The sequence below is a fragment of the Ranitomeya imitator genome, chromosome 3 (assembly GCF_032444005.1).
Source record: "Ranitomeya imitator isolate aRanImi1 chromosome 3, aRanImi1.pri, whole genome shotgun sequence".
Classification (NCBI taxonomy): Eukaryota; Metazoa; Chordata; class Amphibia; order Anura; family Dendrobatidae; genus Ranitomeya; species Ranitomeya imitator.
In genome coordinates this window covers 250,295,187-250,318,302 of record NC_091284.1, presented here as the reverse complement: position 1 = coordinate 250,318,302, position 23,116 = coordinate 250,295,187, and the positions used below count along the sequence as shown (strand labels likewise).

Genomic DNA, 23,116 nt, shown 5'->3' with positions numbered 1-23,116 from the left:
GAGCAGAGTGTGGGACCCGTGAGGGGCAGAGTGTGTGAGCTGTGAGGGGCAGAGAGTGTGAGCTGTGAGGAGCAGTGTGGGACCTGTGAGGGGCAGAGTGTGTGAGCTGTGAGAGGCAGAGTGTTTGAGCTGTGAGGGGCAGTGTGGGACCCGTGAGTGGCAGAATGTGGGAGCTGTGAGGGGTACAGGGTGAGACCAGTGAGGGGCAGTGTGAGACCTGTGGGGGGCAGTGTGAGACCTGTGAGGGGCAGAGTGTGGGACCTGTGAGGGGCAGAGTGTGGGAGCTGTGAGGGGCAGAGTGTGGGAGCTGTGAGGGGCAGTGTGAGACCTGTGGGGGGCAGTGTGAGACCTGTGAGGGGCAGAGTGTGAGACCTGTGAGGGGCAGAGTGTGGGACCTGTGAGGGGCAGAGTGTGGGAGCTGTGAGGGGCAGAGTGTGGGAGCTGTGAGGGGTACAGGGTGAGACCAGTGAGGGGCAGTGTGAGACCTGTGGGGGGGCAGTGTGAGACCTGTGAGGGGCAGAGTGTGGGACTTGTGAGGGGCAGAGTGTGGGAGCTGTGAGGGGCAGAGTGTGGGAGCTGTGAGGGGCAGAGTGTGAGACCTGTGAGGGGCAGAGTGTGGGACCTGTGAGGGGCAGTGTGGGACCTGTGAGGGGCAGTGTGTGAGCTGTGAGGGGCAGAGTGTGTGAGACCTGTGAGGGGCAGAGTGTGTGAGCTGTGAGTGGCAGAGTGTGTGAGCTGTGAGTGGCAGAGTGTGTGAGCTGTGAGGGGCAGAGTGTGTGAGCTGTGAGGGGCAGTGTGGGACCCGTGAGTGGCAGAATGTGGGACCTGCGAGGGGCAGAGTGAGCCTTGTGCTGTGCAGCCGCGACCTGTGAGGAGGCGGCCAGATCTCGGGCCTGCACACCAGCGCCGGGCTTTCTCGTGCTTTCTTTGCTCTCAGCCTCTGAGCTGGTGTCTTGCAGAGCAGGCGGGAGGGGAGCAGGGGGAGGAGGGGCCGGCCCTGGATTGTCTGAGTGGGATTTGGGAGGGGAACAGATCCACAGAGGTGCAGCTCCGCTCTTGTCTTTGTAGTGTCACAGTGGGGGGGCGAGGAAGGAGTTTTTTTTTTCCTGTTCCTCAGTCCAGTCAGTGTGCGCCTGGGAAGAGGCAGGGACAGGCTCTCGTTCTTCTCAAGTTTTCCTCCTCTCGGTGATATTGTTTTCTTCTTCTTCCCTCGTTTCCTCCCACAGTGTCTCTTCCACCTGCTCCTGCTCGTGGGACAGATATCCGGAGCTGCCCTGGCGGCGGATCAGCCAGGACTGTGACTAGCACCAAAACTTCTCCATAAACTTCTGCTGATCCTTCCTTTATCTGCATGGATCGTGGCGGATCACGCGTGGAAAGGCACTCTGGACGCATCTAGAGGTGAGTTCACCCACTTCTCGCCCTGGTAACACACACGGTATACAGCAGCCAGCCCGATCTCCTGGGCAGCATTGCTGCCAGTGACCCCGATGGTGGAATCTGACATCTTGGCTCCATGTATGGGCAGCTTTCTAGTAATCTCACTTATCTGGAGGGAGTTTACTAACCCCTTTAGGTGGTAAACTTGCCTGTGATGTGTGGCTGAAGCTGCCATATGCTGGGAGCCCAGCCTGGCACAGATGGCACGTGTGGTCGTTCCTTTCTGTAATTTCCCCAGTCTGGGAAGTTCTCAGGTTTAGTTCCCCTACATGTATAGAATATATTAGGGTTGTGGATGGCCGGTCGCCAATCTGGTAATGATTCTACTGACATAATTGTATCTGGCGGATGTACGATGGGTCGTCTTGACTATGGCGACACGGGTGCGAATCTTAGGAGACTTGCCTGTCACATTCCCAACATGCTAACGAGGTGACAGTAATCAAAAAATGATTGCTTCCATTATCTGTGTGGGTGTTTCGGAGTGTGTGCTTGCTATGTAAATATATGGAGATATATTGGGAATATAGATGCCAAAATCTCCTTGGAAATGAGTCCAAGTGCCAACATCATGTGCGATAACGCGCACTTTTTTTGTGAAGTGGAATTCCGCTTTTCCTCCAATTTACGTTTCGAGTGCGTCTTTCAGGGCCCTCGTCTGAGTGCGGCTTTGAAGGATCTTCTTTCCCACATGGCTCTTTTGTGTTGTGCTCCTCAGACATAACTTCTGTGATAGTGAGCGCTGTCTTGGGAGTGGCATCTTCTGAACTTTTATATACAGACGTGGGATTTAAAGGGTATTTGTACCCAACATTATTCCCCAAAAATTGCAAGGAATGGATTTCTAGAGGGAAAAGAGGCACCCGAGTGGGACAGTTTTTTTTCTTGGCCACCTCTGCGTGACCTCTAAGGACTCAACCTAGGTTTATGATCCTGGTACTAAAGTGACTGTTCTTTCCTAGAAAGCCTCTTGTGTGGGTTTTTTGTTTGTGTACTGTCGTCAGGATGGCTAGTATGCGCACCTCTGTTTGTATATAGGTTAATGATTACATGTATAAGTAAGATAGAAAATGACACCATGAAAGTGGAAAGCAGCAGGAGAGAGACACTTTCATGTCTAATAAAGACTTATTTATTTTTCCTATATGTGGAAATAGATATAATTTGGGTAACCCTTAAACATAGGTTAAAATGTACAGTAAACATATTAGTTTTTAGATGCCAGAGTTTATTAATATTACTATTTACAAAAAACACAAAATACATGATTGCGGCTTGTTAAGATTAGAAATATTTAGACTATATATAGATACAAAGCTGAACACATATAATGTATATGTGAAGCTTATAGAGACAGCAAAACTGGGGTGATCAAAGGTATAAATTCATACAAAAAAAGTGGAAGAGCAAGAGTTCATAGTGTCCGGGATGGGCAGCGTGCAGGTGGAGGTCTTCTTCCTTTTTAGCCCTGAACATATGACTGTATTTCGTAGATTTGCCTCCATGCACTTGTCTCCATATATAACAATACTGAGCTTTGTGCACCCAAGTTGGAGGACTTAACCCTCTATCATATCGGGAAAACTCTAGAACTTGTTGAGCCTTTTTTTTTTTTTTTTCAGCGGTTTCATTTCGAACAGAAATTATTTGTTATTTAAGTTATCAATATTATTATTGTATTTAATATCATTTGTGTTCTGCTAGTTTCGATTACTCGTAACTTTGATTTCTTAGCTCACGTGCTTGCTTTACAAACTTGTGTCGTTGGGATATCATGTGGAGAGGAATCTAAAATTCCAGCTTGGGTCCGAATCCTGAGTTTCACCAAATTACTCTCTAGACCAATATTTTATATGTCTCCTTTTCAGGACAGTAATGTTCTCTGGAAGTCGCGTATAATGATCCTGGAAAGTTATCTGTCTGGTATTCCCTTTATCTCACGATCTTCCTCAGGGCTGAGAGCATCCACGGCGTATAGTATCAGAACACGTGTATGGATGGAGTATTCTTTTTGCCTTCTGTACTGTGATTACTCATGTTATGCCATTAGATCTTTCTGCTTATTTGTAGTGTAAAGTATACGAAAAATAAGATATTTATAATATATACACAAATATATGAAATCAGGAAAATATGTAATTTACAAGTAGTGTTTGTTACTTTTTATAGATGTAAAGTGGAATTGAATATGTAACCTGGGATTTTCTTTTTTTCCTTGTTATGAAGAGCACAGGTGTCTTTGTTGCTTTTTTACACAAATGTGAAAATCACAGTATGTTCAAAACATTTGTGCTAGTTTTGTTAGATGTATATGTAAGTAACGTGTGGATTTATGTGTAGATAAATAATATATATTTATATATATATGTATCATACGCCATGAAAATTCCCTGTATCATACAAGATTTATATTTTTCACCATGTCATTCATTTGTTCTTCTCTCATATCAGGCTTTAACAGTTGAACTAATTCCCCTGGCTGTGATATAGTTGATCTCCCTTGCTCACTATTTCGGTTTTCTTAAATTTTTCCTTATGTGTTTGTAATCAATCACTTTCTATATTTTTGCATCTAGCTGTTCCATTAGAATTACGGATTTTGGTCCCCTCTTTGTGCCTGCAGAAAATCAATTTTTTTCTAAATATAAGGGGTAGAATTTTGCTGATTTTTGTGTATTTCCTAATTTTTTCCAAACCTATAGGCGAGAGAGCGCATCTAATTTTCTGGAAGCAAGCATATGAAATATAAAATTGTCTTGGCGATGTTGACATTTAAAGAGTTTACTCCTTTTTATTGAGGGGGGGCATCAAGAAGCCGTTTGGAATTTATGGTTAACACTTGTTTTTTGTCAGTACGTTGTATGGCAGAAGTGCACGCCGCACGTATATATGAGCCACCTGTTTAGTTGCACGGATAAATATTTTTATGTGGGGAAAATAAATAACACCTGTTGAGTAATGCTCCGCTTTATGTAGCGTAGCAGGGGCTTTGTCTGAAAGTTTGCCCAAAAGTCCATTACAGCTGTAAAGTGAGTACCGAGATGATTCGTGGTCCTTACTACCGCGTATGAGGAATCATTTTGCTATAAAGTGAATTGATATTTGTTACAGATCAGTGGCTCTTGTTTTTTCTCTTTAGTCTCAAGTGATTACCTTCATTTTCAGTGTTTTTTTTTAGCATCAATAGTTATCTATGCATCTTACAAATATACATATTAATAACATAGATCTCTGTACTCGACACCGGTAAAGTTTCATAGAGGCCAAAGTGATCGGCTCCATATCCCTTTCGGACCTGGAGGAATTTTAGGGGGTGAGGATGAGATGTTTACACAGCTGAGATCAGTAGGACGACAGGGAGGGGGCCATGATACTGCACAGTCACCCTACAGACCCCATAACTTTGGTGTGTAATGAAGCAGGAAATGTGCCATTAAAATCCAAGCGTGTGCAGGGAGGCCACCACAGTCGTGTCTTCTGCTGGTCTGGGTGAAATTGTGCGGGTGATCTTGTCTGTCCCACATATAATGTTTCCTGCAAGACTGCGACAGTGCTCGTTTTGTACTACTGTGTGGCACATTGTGTGCGGAGTTAACACTGCGAGTGCCCCTAAGGAAGAGCATGACATCATATTTCCTTTCCTAACCAGGGTCCTGCTAGAGGGTCTCCTGCATGTACAGTAGCGTCCTCCTGCCCACACTGTCTGCCTAACAATGTTCTCTCCGTTTATTATATACTTGTGCGCCATCTCAAGATAAAAGGGAACTCCTTTGATATTTCGTCACTTGTCGACCTAAACAAGTAGGCTTTTTAGTTTATCTGCTGTAGTGATCGGAAATTGTCACTTTTATAGTAATACAACCTTAAACAAAGTCATGTATGATAAGAGTACGATTCCACCCAAGTTATCACCTGTCTCGGGGGGGTTTGGCGGACAAAGGTACAAAATGGTACTTTTAGGATCAAGGTGCGGGATGAAGAGAATTGGATTTTATTTCGTATTTTGACTGTGTTTGCAGCAGTTACGTAGACACCATTCGGATGACTGTATGGTAGTGGGAAAATACTTTATAGGTTGTAAATCTATGTCCGTATCTTTTTCATGTTAAGTGCCTGTATGCAGAGAGTGAGTGTTTTGCATGATCATCTAAGGTTACATTCACACGGTCAGTATTTGGTCAGTATTTTACCTCAGTATCTGTAAGCCAAAACCAGGAGTGGGTGATAAATGCAGTAGTGGTGACGAGTTTCTATTATACTTTTCCCCTGTTTGTTCCTCTCCTGGTTTTGGCTTACGAATACTGAGGTAAAATACTGACCAAATACTGAATGTGTGAACATGGCCTTAGTGTGATTGTGTCAGTGAGCACTGAACAGTGACAGATATCCTTGTACATCTGATTCTGTGTTAAATGTATGTGGATATTTGTAGTACCTCCGCTTCTTTGTCCTGCCCATGGTAATAACTTGGCTTGCATCCGGCATAGTTATGCGGGTCTGATGTAACATATCACTCATCCCATTAGCAGAACATATAGCTGGAAGATAATTATTTTTCTCCAGAGTGCAACATTAAACAAGAGTACAGCCAAAACAAGAGGATACAATCCTTAGTAAAATCCTGAACTTCCTTAGTGTTATTAAAACTGCGGAGCATGATCACCATTTTAAATGATTACCGGGTATTTGCATAGCGCGCTGTTCATTTTAGACAGGCCTTATTCTATTTGTCACTGTACTGACTTATTTGCATATTCTTTCCACTTTATTAAAGCTGAAGTCAGTCATTTGGTACTCTAGAGGTGAGAATACTAACACTGGATCACCAATGATGCTGACGTTAAATGATTTCATAGAGTAAATGACTTTGTACTGTGTCATAACACAACTGTTGCAGTAAAACTGCCGACCCCTTTCCCCCACACCAGTTGGGACTGTATTTTTGGGTCACAGTATTTTATTTTTAGGGCTGTCTAGTTGTGTGGCAATGTGCTTGAAAGATGTGAAAAGAGCGCTCTATCAGTCACAGCGCTTGCCATGTGTTTGCAGTGTCAGTGTGTCTCTGGAGTGCAGGGAGGAAGGAACCTTGGCAGTCCTAGGTAAGTGCTGCTCAGTGGAGTGATCAGCTGTCTGCAGTACTGACATGTAGTCACCCATGTCAGTGCACTTCTCTGCCCCATGGCACATGTCATCTTAATAAACAGGTCATCTATGGGCATGTCTTATCTACGGTGGACGCCCAGAGTATTAGAAAAAAAAAGATAAAAATCCTTACATAAAAATATTACAATGTTTAAAAAATAATTTTCTTTAATGTTTATCAGAATCCACAGACAGCTGAACTCTCGCACCTGAACCGGCTGATAACAGATATCAACAACTATCAGGCATCCGTCTAAAGAACAAACACACACTCGAACAATGTAGCACTTTAAGGCCCTCTTTTAAGATTATCTCCCAGATTTTTCAAATATTTTAGTAATGTGAAAAACTTTGATTCAGAGTTTATTTTACTTGGCTGAAGTGGCCATTTAGTCCGCCTGGAGTGGAGTCAGTGCTTTATTGCACATGTGTAGGAAGCCTGCCCTGCAACAGTATCTAAAGTGTTAATGACCCCTGTGTCCCGTGTGTCATTTCTTTCCATATAGTATCTATACATCTCGCTCTTATCGTTGTATTTTGTCTGTGTATACCGGCTGCACATCTGTTTCTCGTCTGCGCTTCTGGACTGTCCTTGTACATCATCCCTCTGTGTATTATGCATGTGCCTATTATATCTGTATGTTGTGTCTGTACATCCCTGTCTTGTCTACTTTTATAACTTGTCTTTGCCTCATAAATACATAAGGCTGCTCTGGCGCAGATACCTAACATACCTCGTATAATCTGTATCACTCCTCACTTCATATACTGTCTGTTTTTTGTGCATTCGATGAACGGCAAGGTCTGAGCTGGGGATCAGGTTATATGATTAATACACGTACCTTTAAAGTGATGGGATCAATGGAGCCTTTATGATATGCAGGAGGAATTAATCTAGAAAATATGTACTCCGTTACTTTCTAACAAATGGAACAATGCTGAAAATGAAGTGTATGTCTGTTTGATATTACCTTAGTCACTTAGACTTGGTTGGTACATACAGAAATGCAGCAAGAAATGGCAAAAGGCTACCTTATTGCAGTCCACTATGTTTCAGGCCTCATTAACACATGAAAAAAGGGTATCGATGTCATGGATCAGTGTATCTTCCATGTACATGTGTCCGTTTACCATCAGTGTGTCATCAGTGTACGGTCCGTGTGTCCGGTTTTACCATCAGTGTGTCATCAGTGTACGGTCCGTGTGTCCAGTTTTACCATCAGTGTACTGTCCTTATATCTGTTTTTACCATCAGTTTGTCATCAGTGTACGGTACATGTGTTTGGTTTCACCATCAGTGTGTCATCAGTGTACAGTCCTTGTATCTGTTTTTACCATCAGATTGTCATCAGTGTACAGTCGGTGTGTTTGGTTTCACCATCAGTGTGTCATCAGTGTACGGTCCTTGTATCTGTTTTTACCATCAGATTGTCATCAGTGTACAGTCGGTGTGTTTGGTTTCACCATCAGTGTGTCATCAGTGTACGGTCCTTGTATCTGTTTTTACCATCAGATTGTCATCAGTGTACGGTCCGTGTGTTTGGTTTTACCATCAGTGTGTCATCAGTGTACGGTCTGTGTGTTTGGTTTTACCATCAGTGTGTCATCAGTGTACGGTCTGTGTGTTTGGTTTTACCATCAGTTTGTCATCAGTGTACGGTCCTTGTATCTGTTTTTACCATCAGTTTGTCATCAGTGTACGGTCTATGTGTTTAGTTTTACCATCAGTGTGTCATCAGTGTACGGTCTGTGTGTTTGGTTTTACCATCAGTGTGTTATCAGTGTACGGTCTATGTGTTTGGTTTTACCATCAGTGTGCCATCAGTGTATGGTCCTTGTATCTGTTTTTACCATCAGTGTGTCATCAGTGTACGGTCCGTGTGTTTGGTTTTACCATCAGTGTGTCATCAGTGTACGGTCTCTGTGTCCGGTTTTACCATCAGTGTGCCATCAGTGTACGGTCCATGTATCTGATTTTACCATCAGTGTGTCATCAGTGTACGGTCTGTGTGTTTGGTTTTACCATCAGTGTGCCATCAGTGTATGGTCCTTATATCTGTTTTTACCATCAGTGTGTCATCAGTGTACAGTCCGTGTGTTTGGTTTTACCATCAGTGTCTTATCAGTGTACGGTCCATGTATCTGATTTTACCATCAGTGTGTCATCAGTGTACGGTCTCTGTGTCCAGTTTTACCATCAGTGTCTTATCAGTGTACGGTCCATGTATCTGTTTTTACCATCAGTGTCTTATCAGTGTATGGTCCATGTGTCCATTTTTACCATCAGCGTATGGTCACTGTGTCCATTTTTACCATCAGCGTATGGTCACTGTGTCCATTTTTACCATCAGTGCACGGTCCGTGTGTCCATTTTTACCATCACTTTCTCATCAGTGTACGGTCCATGTGTCTGGTTTTACCTGTGTTATAAGGTTATGGTCCGTGTATCCGTTTTTACCATCAGTGTCTCATCAGTGTACAGTCCGTGTGTGCATTGTATTGACTCTTTTTACCTGAGATACTGGGAAAAAAATGGACATGTCTCCATAAGTTTTGCATGGACACACTGTCCATGAAAAAAACACAGATATTTGAAAAGCACCTTAGATTATGATCGGTATGTGTTCCATCTGTGAAAAACACTGATAGAACGTGTATGCAACACGGACGTCTGAATGAGGCCTTACCCTGAAATGCAGCATTTTGGAAAAGTTGGCAAAAAAGGACATGGCATGCAAAACCGTGTCCACTGAGGGGTTTCCCTCTGGCCCCTTCCCACCCGGGTCTTTCCCTGCATACAGGGTGAGATACGTACGTGGAAATCCCAAAGTAGTGGTTTGTCTGTTACAGGAAAAAAAAGATTACAGGAAAAAAAAGGTTTTGGTACCTTGTTACCCACTTGAAAAACAATTGATTGTTCTTCAATGGGAGAAACAAAATAATAATCTTGTAGTTATTATATCTTTTATTGGCTAACAAAAATAAAATAAATGTTAAAAAAGCTAAAATGGAGGTGTATTTGGTGTAAGCCACAGTTTAGCGTCCATATTGCACCTACATCACCTGGACCTCTTATCAGTTCTACTGATTTAAGCCCTAGTCCTACATTCATACAGTAATATAACCAGATTCTTTGACATAAATTCGCTTCACCCTATAGTAACACAGCGTGGCACCGTCACCGCACACCGTCGCCATGTAGAGTGTTGAGTACTTATTGTAACCATTCACCTGCCTACCTACTACCGCAACGCAATATCATTCTCTATCATTTCTAGCACCTCTTGGATAATGCATTTTTGCAAAAGTGATTCTCTAATGCGTCTCATCTTCCTGTTCAGCCTCCTCAGCCACTAGTTTTACAGTATAACAATGGTTATAATAATTTGAGAAAAGGCAAGGGATCATTGGATGTTGGAACCCAGTTCCGAATCGTAGAAATCAGAGGTTGCAGGTTTGTTGCCTTTAGGTCACGTTCCCAAGTAGCGTGAACACTTTAGCTGTATTTTTTGGGGCAGAAAATCTCCTACGTTTAACTGTCCAAGCAAATTGGTTGCTCATGTCCACGTGTGTTTAAAGACCTTGTTAAATTGTGCATTTTTGTGTGCACTTGTTCCCTTGAAAAAAAGTATAGAATTCAAACTTTTTGTACGAAAAAGATGTAAGAAAAATGCTGCTTCAAAAAGTATCAAATAAAGGCAAAAAAATTAAAAAATAAAGCAGCAAAATTGCAACAATCAGAGAAGAATGTTATTTTTTTTTATGCTGATCCCTGCTGAAAAAGTGGATTAAAAGCTGCAGAAAAAAAATGGTGCAGTTCAGCTACATGTGAACATGGCTTTATAGTTCTACTATCAGCCTTGATTTACAAGCCTAGTGTTTCATTTCCCCCATTATCTGTGTAATAGAGAAAAAAGATCCTTCTACTATTCTAATACTTGAAAGAAATGTATCACCGCCTGCAGTATTTGGAAAACGAAGCTAGAGTCGTGAAGTGGGACTACATGAAGAGGCTACGCTCTGTTGGCAATCATTGCCAATGTGCATTTTCCTGAAAAATAGGATTTGGTGGAGGTGGAAGAGTTGCTTGTTTTTCTCTGAACTTTATAGACGCTAAGCAGGTCAAATTAGATAATTTTGCTGGCTAAATTCCATCTTTCTACAAAGCCGTCATTTGCGAGCAAACTCATTTTTCAAGCCTCACGTAGGGAAGATTGGTAAGTGGGGAGGGGTAAAAGAGTAGATGGAGAATGTTCTCTCTGCTCTGTTTGTTTCCCTCTTAGGACACCCATTCCAGGAATTTCTGCATTTAACCAGCTTATCTCTACTGAAAGGGAATGTATCACCTATATTTTACTAATTAAAACCAGATACTAAAAATATTATTTTCTATGTTTTTTCAAAATCACATGTATACCGTATTTATTCGCAAAAAATTGGTACCCCCAGGCAAACGGTTAGTTTTAAAGGGAGTAGCCAAAGCAATCCAGGCATTTCCCCTGCAGAGCACATGAGAGCGCTCCCTAGAGGGCAGCATGTTCATGGACAGGAGGCCTGTGTGATATGCTACATGAGTGTAATAACGCCACAGAAAAATACAGTGACAGCAGCCACTCTTTTCATTACTACAATAAACTTCTAGCCATGATAAAATCTGTTTTACATCAGAACCATTGCATGTTTGAAAATCCATGTGTGAACAAGTTGTAACTTAAAGGGACTCTGTCACCTGAATTTGGCGGGACTGGTTTTGGGTCATATGGGCGGAGTTTTCGGGTGTTTGATTCACCCTTTCCTTACCCGCTGGCTGCATGCTGGCTGCAATATTGGATTGAAGTTCATTCTCTGTCCTCCATAGTACACGCCTGCGCAAAGCAATCTTGCCTTGTGCAGGCGTGTACTATGGAGGACAGAGAATGAACTTCAATCCAATATTGCAGCCAGCATGCAGCCAGCGGGTAAGGAAAGGGTGAATCAAACACCCGTAAACTCCGCCCATATGACCCAAAACCAGTCCCGCCAAATTCAGGTGACAGGTTCCCTTTAACTGGCTATTGCCATGTATAGGGTAAATTCACATGTATACAATGTCATTGACTGTAAGACTGCACTCACATGTTGCTGCCACAGTGGGTTTATTTTGGCTGCATTAGCGGTAAAACCACATCTGTTTGCCACAATGTTACAAATTTGTGGAAAAACGTTGTGGCAAAAATACACGTTGCTTGTGAACGCAATCGAAATCCATGTTGAAACCATTGCTTAATTATTTAATACTGTTCTTGGAGCAGTATTAGTATATCAATACTGATATGTGTCAATGATTTCAATTTCTTTTGTTTTATTATGATTCTAGACTACAAATATATATCTTTACTCAAGATCCAATTATGGCAACGTATACGATCATTATGTGTTAGGTGTTGTTCAGTTTTGGTGCAATACTTAAAGAGTTTTCCACCAGTATGATATTTATGACCTATCCTTACCAGATCGATGGGGGTCTCACAATGGGCATCCCCACCAATCAGCTGCTACCGGATCCAGCAGTAACCGGATGTAAACTGTGTATGCTCCTTGACATGGGTTAGGGACCACTGGCAGGTACTACAGATTAGCTCTTACACAACTAAAGGTACCGTCACACTAGACGATATCGCTAGCGATCCATGACGTTGCAGCGTCCTTGCTAGCGATATCGTCCAGTGTGACAGGCAGCAGCGATCAGGCCCCTGCTGTGCTGTCGCTGGTCGGGGAAGAAAGTCCAGAACTTTATTTCGTCGCTGGACTCCCCGCAGACATCGCTGAATCGGCGTGTGTGACACCGATTCAGCGATGTCTTCACTGGTAACCAGGGTAAACATTGGGTAACTAAGCGCAGGGCCGCGCTTAGTAACCCGATGTTTACCCTGGTTACTATCCTAAAAGTTAAAAAAAACAAACACTACATACTTACCTACAGCCGTCTGTCCTCCAGCGCTGTGCTCTGCACTCCTCCTGTACTGGCTGTGAGCGTCGGTCAGCCGGAAAGCAGAGCGGTGACGTCACCGCTCTGCTTTCCGGCCGCTGTGCTCACAGCCAGAGCAGGAGGAGTGCAGAGCACAGCGCTGGAGGACAGACGGCTGTAGGTAAGTATGTAGTGTTTGTTTTTTTTTACTTTTAGGATGGTAACCAGGGTAAACATCGGGTTACTAAGCGCGGCCCTGCGCTTAGTTACCCGATGTTTACCCTGGTCACCGGCATCGTTGGTCGCTGGAGAGCGGTCTGTGTGACAGCTCTCCAGCGACCAAACAGCGACGCTGCAGCGATCCGGATCATTGTCGGTATCGCTGCAGCGCCGCTAAGTGTGACGGTACCTTAAGAGGGGATCTGGAGTGCCGGCCGCAGCCACCAAACAGTGAGAAGGAGCTGCAGGAATCCACTCATCACACTGTCAACGTCTAGATGCTGCGGGAGCTGGTAACAGCAGATTGGAGGGGATGCTCTATATCGGACCCTCACCGTTCTGTTATTGGTAACCTATCCTATGGATCAGTCATCAATATCTTGTTAATGGAAAACGACTTTCAAATATTTTCTTTTTTGTTAGCTAACGCTATAAGTAATCTTAATCAAAGGAAACCTATCAACTTAAAACGTATGACATTTATACAGATGGATAAAAGTCGTCGGAAATGGCCGTCTTCTTATCGTTCAAAATAGCAATCAACAAAAATCCAACATGGTCAATGTAGTCTGAGATGGTTTTTTGAGGGGCCCCTAGGGTAAGATAAAAGATAATATAACATATCTTGTACTGAAAGCAAAGCAAAAAAAACCCCGCTGATTATGTTATTACCAATACTGATTGTGGTACAATTTTACATGAGAGCTGAATGAAAGTTATCGATCACAATGGCAGGGGCATATAGTGATGCTGTTCGTTGCACTGGTAGGGAAATTGGATTGTAAAGCACACCATACACATCAGATCAAACTGGAGTCACACTTACCGTATAAAAAAATCGGTTTGATTTTGACAGCCGAGAATTGCAGAAATGTTCCCAAACAGTGATCCGTATGTAATCCGTTTGCAATGCGAGGATGCTGTTTCCTCGCATCTACTAACAGTGTGACATCCGTATGCATTGCGATTTTAATATAAGCTTTTGCATAAAGCAGTTCTCTCCATGTAAAAGCTCATGTTAATAATATCGTATTGTAAAACACAACTGTAAACATAGTATATCTAGTATAGCTATATATAGATAGCTAGATAGATAGATATAGCTAGATAGATTAAAAGCCAGCAAATGATCTGCCACGTACAGTATAGAATAAAATAGGTTAGAATAGAATAGATATATACACATAGTATAGGTGTGTGTATATATATGTCGGTGACACACATATATACAGTATATGTCTTTATATTTCATAGACAGATAGATAGCAGAATACTGAAGTGATCATTCATTTGTCGGCTTCTGTAAAATCATTGCAGAAGCCAACAGAATAGGAGACATGGTTTACATACAGTAAACCATTGCAGAACAGTCAGATTTATATGTTACTGACTAATACTGTTAGTAGTATGGGTGTGTAAAATTTGGGACCTGTATGTATTTGCTAAAATAATGTATTCACTGAAAAAACTGGCGTGGCAATTTCTGCGCCAGAGAGGGAAAGCCAGTGACTGAGGAGAGATACTAATAGTCTAGAGAGGGACCATGGTTATGGCCCCCCCCCCCTTCCCACCTAAAAACATCTGCCCCCGGCCACCCCAGAAAAGGCGCACCTGTAAGATGATCCAATTCTGGCACTTAGCCTCTCTCTCTTCCCACTTCCCTGTAGCGGTAACATAATGGGTAATAAGGGGTTAATGTCACCTTTAATAGACTAGAGAGGGACCATGGTTAATCCCCCCCCCCCGGCTAACACCATCTGCCCCCAGCCGCCCCAGAAAAGGCGCACCTGTAAGATGCGCCAATTCTGGCACTTAGCCTCTCTCTTCCCACTGCCCTGTGGCATATGGGATAATAAAGGGGTAAATGTCACCTTTGTATTGTAAGGTGACATTATGCCTGACATAGTAATGGAGAGGTGTCAATAAGACACCTATCCATTACTAATCCTAAAGTTTGTAAAGAGTTAAATACACCCACATGCAGAATAAAGTATTTTAATGAAATGAAAGAACACACACTTTTGCCATCTTTATTCTACTGCCAATCCAAATGATGCCCTCGATCTCCTGTAACAAATGAAAAAAAAAAATATATATATCCATACCTGTCTGGCATACAGTCAGTCCCACGCCGTAATCCATATCTGGGGGATATATAGTTTACAACCGGGAGCGGTGCTAATTCTACCTGCCCCGCTGTAAACTACTGGGGAATGAATGAAATGCTGGGAGCAGAGCTTCAGTGACTAGTGGTGACGTCACTGAAGCTGCGCTCCCTCACAGCCTGAACTCAGATGAACTCTTGAGCGTGGGAAAATGCCAGTCTTTATTTAAAGGGAACCTGTCACCCCCAAAATCGACGATGAGCTAAGCCCACCAGCATCAGGGCCTTATTTACAGCATTTTGGAATGCTGTAGATAAGCCCCGATGTATCCTGAAAGATGAGAAAAAGAGGTTCGATTATATTCACCCAGGGTGAGGTCCGATGGGCGTCGCGGTCAGGTCCAGGGGCTCCCATCTTGTTACGATGACGTCCTCTTCTTGTCTTCACGCTGCTGCTCCGGCGCAGGCGTACTTTGTCTGCCCTGTTGAGGCAGGCGCCGGGAAAGGTCAGAGAGACCCGACGCCTGCGCACTGCAGTACTTTGCTCAGACCTCAACAGGGCAGACAAAGTATGCCTGCTTCGGAGCAGCAGCGTGAAGACAAGAAGAGGACATCATCGTAAGAAGATGGGAGGCGCTGGACCGCACCGCGACGCCCACAGCAGCGGGACTGACCATGGGTGAATATAATCTAACCTCTTTTTCTTATCTTTCAGGATACATCGGGGGGCTTATCTACAGCATTACAGAATGCTGTAGATAAGCGCCTGATGCTGGTGGGCTTAGCTCATCGTCGATTTTAGGGGTGACAGGTTCCCTTTAACCCTTTACAAACTTTAGGATTAGTAATGGATACACCTCTCCATTACTAAGCCATGCTTAATGTCACCTTACAATACAAAGGTGACATTTACCCCTTTATTACCCCATAGACCACAGGGCAGTGGGAAGAGAGAGGCTAAGTGCCTGAATTGGCGCATCTTACAGGTGCGCCTTTTCTGGGGTGGCCGGGGGCAGATGTTTTTAGCTGGGGGGGGCATAACCATGGTGCCTCTCTAGGCTATTAATATCTGTCCTCAGTCACTGACTTTTCCTCTCTGGCATAGAAAATTGCGCAGGAGCCCTGTTTTTTCAGTGAATACATTCTTTTGTTAAATACATACAGGTCCCAAATTTTACACACACATACAGTATTAGACAGTGACATATATAAATCTAACTGTTCTGCAATGGTTTACTGTATGTAAACCAAGTCTCCTATCCTTTCGGCTTCTGCAATGATTGTACAGAAGCCGACAAGTGAATTATCAGCTATTTTGCTATCTATCTCTCTATGAAATATAAAAAATATATATATATATATATGTCACTGTTATATATATATACATATATAAACACACCTGTATTATGTGTATATTTCTATTCTATCTATTCTATTATAACCTGTCAGTGTGATTTTACTGTACACCGCACTGAATTGCCAGCTTTTCAAAGGAACCCGTATTTCTCGCAAGTCACACTGATGGTCCGTGTGGTGTGCTAGTTCTTCTCACACCCATAGACTTTCATTGGCGAGTCTCGGACGATATACGGTGCAAATCACAGCATGCTGTGATTTCACTCATACGTATAATATGGCCAAGAGAAAAACGGATGATGTGAGCTGCCCCACAGATTAACATTGGTCCGAGTGCTATGCAATTTTTTCTCGCATAGCACTCGTCCGTATTCCTCTCTAGTGTGTCTCCGGCATAATAGGAAGTAATGAGACAGCCTGATCACACCCCTAAAATCTCCTTTTGCAACAAATAATCAATGGGAATGTTTACATGTTCGGTTTGTGCAGCCAAGCGGGACCCAGGGTGGATAAAGTGCCTTTATGATGTTTGCCACTGGTCTAAACTGACATAATCTCACACTGCATAGATAAGTCCACCTTTGTATTTAGGTTGGCTCTACGCATTAAGGATGATCCATTACAATGGATCAAACAGAAACAACTTTTTAGTCCGTTATTCACTAACTAATCTCTGCCGGGTCCATTTTTTTAACATTGAAGTCAATGGGCAACAGAACCGTTAGTGTGGCGACCCTGTGTATTCAATACATTTTAGGTAAGGCTGGAATACATTGTACTTCAGTGTTCCAGTGTCAGTCCTTTGTTTTCCTTCATATGATTACCCATATTTGTTTTTGCTGGGACTTGTAGTTATTCCCCCCCGTGTTCCCTATTTAGTTATGTATTACTAAGTTATGCCTTGATTTCAATAACTTTACTGTTTCAGTGTGTAAATATCCATCTTGGGTTATACTGGGCCTTGTAGTGCTTTAGTATGTCTTTCTCTTTCTGTATCCTTAGCATGTGGTGTTAAAGCAAAGTGGTGAGAAACGAAACCATACAAGCAGAATAAGGGCTTTCCATGAAAAGATAGTGTTAAAGAGAACCTGTTGGCAAAATTTTGCAAGTTAAAGTAAAGCCATGGCCGTAATGGGGCTGATATACAGATTAAATTGATACGTTTGGTGAAGAAATCCATTTTATGCTTCTTTCTTAATCATCATTTGAAGTTTTCAGCTAATTAGATGTCAGTGCATGTGGGCCGGACAGTGCACGGGGTCTTCTCCTCCCTGTCTGTGATTCCCTGGCCCCTCCACCATCTCTGGTCTCTGAATGACCTGCCTCCTCTGTTTGAAACCTCAGCAGTGACCTGTCATTAACGCAATGGTTTACACAAGGCAGAACAGGAAGACCTTAAAAGGAACCCAACGCTGCCCAATCCTTGGGCATCATGTATCAGGTACTGGTTGCTTAATCTCAGCCAGGCATATTTGACTCTGAAATGCTGTGGTATTTGTGAAAAAAATAAACTTTAAAAGCCGCTGGGGACTGAGCTGCACGGGAGACTTGTCGGAGTGGCGGGTCTCCGGCAACTTCTCCCCACCTGCTCCCCTGCAGTGACAGGTCTCCTTATACGCACACTCAGGGCCGCAGTGTTTTAGAGTCAAACGTACCTGGCTGGAATCATACAACCAGTGTCTGATACATGCTTCCCTTTCATGGGCAGTGTGTACCTGCTGTCAGGTTCACAGTAAAGCTCCTAGGTCTGTAACAGTGCCCTCACCTACTATCTGACATTTAGGCTGTGTGCACACAATGCGGATTTAGTGTGGATCCGCAGCGTTTTTTTCCGCGCAGCAACGCTGCAGATCCGTACTGTGATTTACAATGTAAATCAATGTAAAAAAATGCTGTGCTAATGATGCGGAAAAATCAGTGCGGAATTGCTGCAGATTTAAAAGAAGTGCATGTCACTTCTTTTGTGCGGATCTGCAGCATTTCTGAACCCTTCCATAATAGAAATCCGCAGTGGAAAAAACTGCAGAAAATCTGCATCAATTCCGCATAAAAACCACACTAAATCCACATAAAAACTGCAGGAAATCCGCAGCTGCGGATTCTGCCAGGAGATGCGGTTTTTGTGCAGAAAATGCTGCACCCCTTTCCCTACGTGTTCACACAGCCTTAAAATGCTGCTGGCCCTTTGAGCATTCTATATACCGTACATTAGATTGGCCATCCTGTGGCTGACTGCTTTCTCTCCAGACTCTCCCACACACAGTAATGCTCAGCAAGTCCATATGCTTCTTTGTCCTGTATGAATGAGACAGTGCCAGATGAGTGCTAGATGCTAGAATATCAGCAGGCCACATCTATCTCTCCCCGACATCAACTGTCATGGGAGAGTTGGGAGGGCCCCCATACACATTAGAATGTCAGCTGATCCAGACGATATCGGCAGGCTCGGACAACCTTAGTCTAGTATATGAGGGCTTCTATGCTTTAGGGACTTGGTGAGACTCCAATATAGTATCCACCTAGAGCTATACCCCTGCAGGGCAGTTTGGTGCAGTTTTCTATTTTTTAAGACAAAGGACATTAAATGAAAACATTTGAATTCTCATTTTTACAAAAGAATGCATTGTCGGAACCAAGCCATAAAGAGACATCAGTTAATAGTGTACTTATCACCAGTCTGGGGCTACCTTTTTTATATAGTAAAAGAGAGGACAGGACCAGATTGGGGATTTTTCTAAATGTCACTTATTCACAAAAGGGGCCAGAAATATCCCAAATGACCCCTTTAAAGAACCTGACTTTGTGGCAAAAATGGGGATCAAACGTCCAAGTTGTGGCATCCCTGCATTCTGAGCGGAATCAGAGAACCTCTGCAGCCCCCTGTCAGAATGAGCGAGGCTTCTCCCTTTACAATAACTTATCACTGCCACATACTTTACTAAACTGTTACCAGATGGAAGCACCGTTTGGTAACCAGGGCTGCGAAGTCGTGGAGTTGGTGTCCATTTTGTGGAAGTCGATTTAAAATGAATCAACTCCAATTCCTAAAATAAATATTAAATTGGGTGCAGTAGTAGCTGTAAATATTTTCGTAAGAATTTGGGAAAGTTATGAAATGTTCTATCTGTTCTGCACTTTATGTACATCGTGGAGCCTTGTGGGGCTGGGATCTCTTAACCCAAAAGCAAAAGTCAGGCCCTTTCTAGCAAAAGTTGTGTTATTTTGGTGGGCAAGATCTACTTCTGGCCACTTTTGTTGATAGGTGATATTTAGAAAAATCACCAGTCATAGGCTGCCCACTATTTTATTTAATAAAAAGAGCCGCCCGAGACTGGTTATGGTGTCGTAGGTACCTAAAGAAGTTGTCCACTACTCCTCCCTTGCTTATGCCGTCTCAGTGGTGTCGGCACTTGCGCTCCCATTACTCTCTCATACGGTTGTTATGACACGTGAGCCTGGTGCCCATTCAGCGCTGGCGTCACTGTCCCCACTGTTTGACAAATCGAATATCAAGAGGAAGCCAGGACTGCAGCTGCTCTCTCACTTCATCTTGATTTTCGATTTCTTCGAAGGGTGAGACAGTAGTGTCAGCGCTAATTGGACACCAGGCTTACGTGTTCACGGGAACTTGAGTGCCGATACTGCTGGAACGGCGTCGGCATGGGAGAGGATTATAAGCTTTTTTTTATTTTATCGGCACCAAAACATTTAGACCAAGGAGGGGTTGTCCTAATTGTGGACCACCCCTTTAAGGCTTTAGAAGAGGCACATTCATTTTGTTCCAAGCCTATCTGAAATGTGACATTCTATGTGACAATAGAGGCAATTTATTGAGTGTGGCATTTCACACATGTTTTCAGCCAAGTGCTCAGTTGTGTAACGTCAGCACATGTCTCCTAATACATTTGGCTCATCTTTGTGCTTTCTGAGCACCAGAAAATGAAATCTACGCAAGTTCTGAGATTTCACCTCTAATTTATTAATATAATAGAAAAGTTAAGGAGATGTACTAAAAAGGGAGAAAGTTGCACTTTTTGTACAGATACCCGTTACCCCAAATTTTGAATTTTTTTATGCCATAAATCTGTCCTAGATTGATGAACAATTTCCCCAATGTTCTCTTAAATCCACTACCATTGCACTCCTCTTCTGATTAACGCCCCCTTCACACATCTGTGTTTCCAGTATGTGTGAAGTCTGTTTTCACACAAACCGGAAACACGTGCACATGCACATCCATTTTAGGCCGGTTTCACACGTCAGTGGCTCTGGTACGTGAGGTGACAGTTTCCTCACGTTCTGGAGACACATCAATGTGTCTCTGCACATATCAGCATGTTTTCACGGACCGTGTGTCTGTTTGAAAAACACGGAGACATGTCTGTTTGTGGGAACGCACGGAGCGCGCGCCCGCTGGCAGTAAAATACTTACCCAGCTTCCTCGGGCTTCCATCCTCTCAGCGTCGCAGCTCTTCCTGTATGAGCGGTCACGTGGTGCCGCACATTACAGTTATGAATATGAGGCTCCACCTCCCATAGGGGTGGAGCCGCATATTCATCACTGTAATAAGCGGCACCACGTGACCGCTCATACAGGAAGAGCTGCGACGCTGAGAGGATGGAAGCACCGAGGGAGCTGGGTAAGTATTTTAATGCCAGCGGGCGGGCACACGGGGTGGGAGGGGGGTGTATTACCGGGAACTTTATTTTAGCAACAAAAATTTAAAAAAAAATGATTTTTCATTCCTTCTCTCCAGCGAACGCTGCTGGGAAGAAGGAATGAATTCTGGATTCAGCACCCAAAGCAGGGGACAGCGCTTAACTCTAGCGCTGTCTCCTGCACGGTGCGTGTGGTACCCAGTCGGCACGTGTGCCACACTGATGTGCCACGTGAGCACACGGACACGGATAACTCCGGTACCGATTTTTCCGGTACCGGAATTTTCTGGACGTGTGGGACAGGCCTTAATCTAAGGGTCTGCGCACATGTCACCCACGCGTAAACATGTCCATTTTTTTCCGGCAGCAGAGATGATAATACATGCGGCACATGTTCACACAAATGATATATGTGTGTCATCCGTGTGAGCCCAGATTAGAATGCAGAATAGAGATTTTTACTTGTTAAATTTGTACAAAGATATAGATAGATATATAAATAGATAGATATGGAGTAAATAGATATCCGTAAGATATATAATTAATGCCCATGTAATAACCTAATGACTAAGTTGCAAAAAAATGAAATGGGGTCCCCCTATTTTTGGTAGCAAGCAAATGTAAAACAGACAGCTGTGAGATGATATTATCAGGCTGGGAAGGTCCATTATAGTCGACCCTTAACAGCCTAAAAATACCAGCCCGCAGCCATCCCAGAAGTGGTGTATCACATGATATGCTCCAATTCTGGCACTTCACCTGCTCTCTCCCCGATTGCCCTGGTGCGGTGTCAATTGGGTTAATGGTGCTTGCGGTTGATGTCGGCTGTAAATTGTCCAAAAACACAGCTTACATCAAGGCCTGGTGTTAGTAATGGAGAGGTGTCACTCAGACAACCCCATTACTAATCTAGTAGTAAAAAAACACATACACAAAAAAATACTTTATCTAAATTAACACCCCCCCCCCCCCCCCCCAACACTTTCCCTGGTTTACCACTTTGTTAAAAAACAAATCCCACGCAGGTCGCTGTAGTCTACCAAATCCAGTGTAGTCCACCGAATGGAAATCTGAAAAGAACATACAAAACACATACAAATAAAATACAGAAACTTTCTCTCGGTTACCACATTATTACAAAGAAAATAAGTTCCAACACAAGTCCGATGTAGTCCACCGAATCTGACGTAGTCCAAGGGAATCTAGTAAAGTCCATTGAATCTTCAATGCAAATACTCTGAATCCTCGTTCTGAGGTAGTGTTTGCAAAAACAGCCACTGCTGGGTCGCGCTTCGCTGCGGGAAACCCAGCGGTCTGAACTACGGTGATGTCACTAACTTTACTTCTCATCAGAGGGCTGGGTCACACTGCCCTCTACTTCCAGCTCACTCACAGAGTGTGCCGGATAGTCTGAAGAGCGGTGACGTCACTTGAAACAGGTTTATAAAGTCATATTCTCACATGTAAAGCGCTATGGAATAAATGGCGCTATAATAATAATAATATACGGCACTCTTGAAATTGAGAGTGAGGTGCCCAAGTAGGGTATCCAGCCCATAAATCACAATGTCAAAAAACTTGGCACTCAAACAGAACTGATATGTGAAATGAAGTTCCTTTTATTTTGCGTTCAGTGTTAAACGTTTTTGGTCAGAACTGAATGCTGTGGAGGAGGAGGAACCCGGTGGGCTAGCGCTTTGAGCCGTGAGCGCATTCCATAGTGACCGCAGCTCCCCGCGTTAGCCCACCGGCTTCTTCCTCAACAGCATTCAGTTCTGACGAAGGTGCCTATCAGGACCAAAAACATTTAACATTGAATGCAAAATAAAAAGGAACTTCATTTCTCATATCAGTTCTATTTGAGTGCCAAGTTTTTTGACATTGTCACTTGAAAGAAGAGCGGAATGCTGCTGGATAATTGGAAAAAAAATTAATTGGGTAGTATATCAACACACTTACACTACAGTACACATATACACAGTTTTATGGGCAAAAACGTTCATATTATGTTTTTTTAAATTAAAAAAATCATTTTGAACATTTTTAAAAAATTTGATTTTGAGTTTTTTTCATGGCACTATGTTTAAAAGAAAGTCTTGATACCATGTAGTTTTGACTCAAGGCTATAATTATGAGTAGCCTGATACTGATCTCTACAGAATAGGAAGTATCATTACAGATAGAATTATACTATATATTAGCTGAAGAGCCCGGCGTTGCCTGTGCATAGTAAATATCTGTGGTTAGTT

At 43.2% G+C, this 23,116-nt stretch overlaps 1 protein-coding gene across 6 annotated transcripts in view; it reads left to right on the top strand.

Annotated features, from left to right (window-relative positions):
• The first annotated feature begins 675 nt into the window (after nucleotides 1-675).
• FOXP4 (forkhead box P4) overlaps nucleotides 676-23,116 on the top strand; it is a 97,440-nt gene continuing 74,999 nt past the window's right edge. For 4 of the 6 annotated variants that reach the window (XM_069756357.1, XM_069756356.1, XM_069756355.1 and 1 more), the window contains exon 1: nucleotides 811-1,401. The gene's annotated coding sequence lies outside the window, so the exon portion shown is untranslated. Of the gene's footprint in view, nucleotides 1,402-23,116 lie in introns of all 6 variants that reach the window. The other 2 variants (XM_069756358.1, XM_069756359.1) reach the window with 2 other exon arrangements.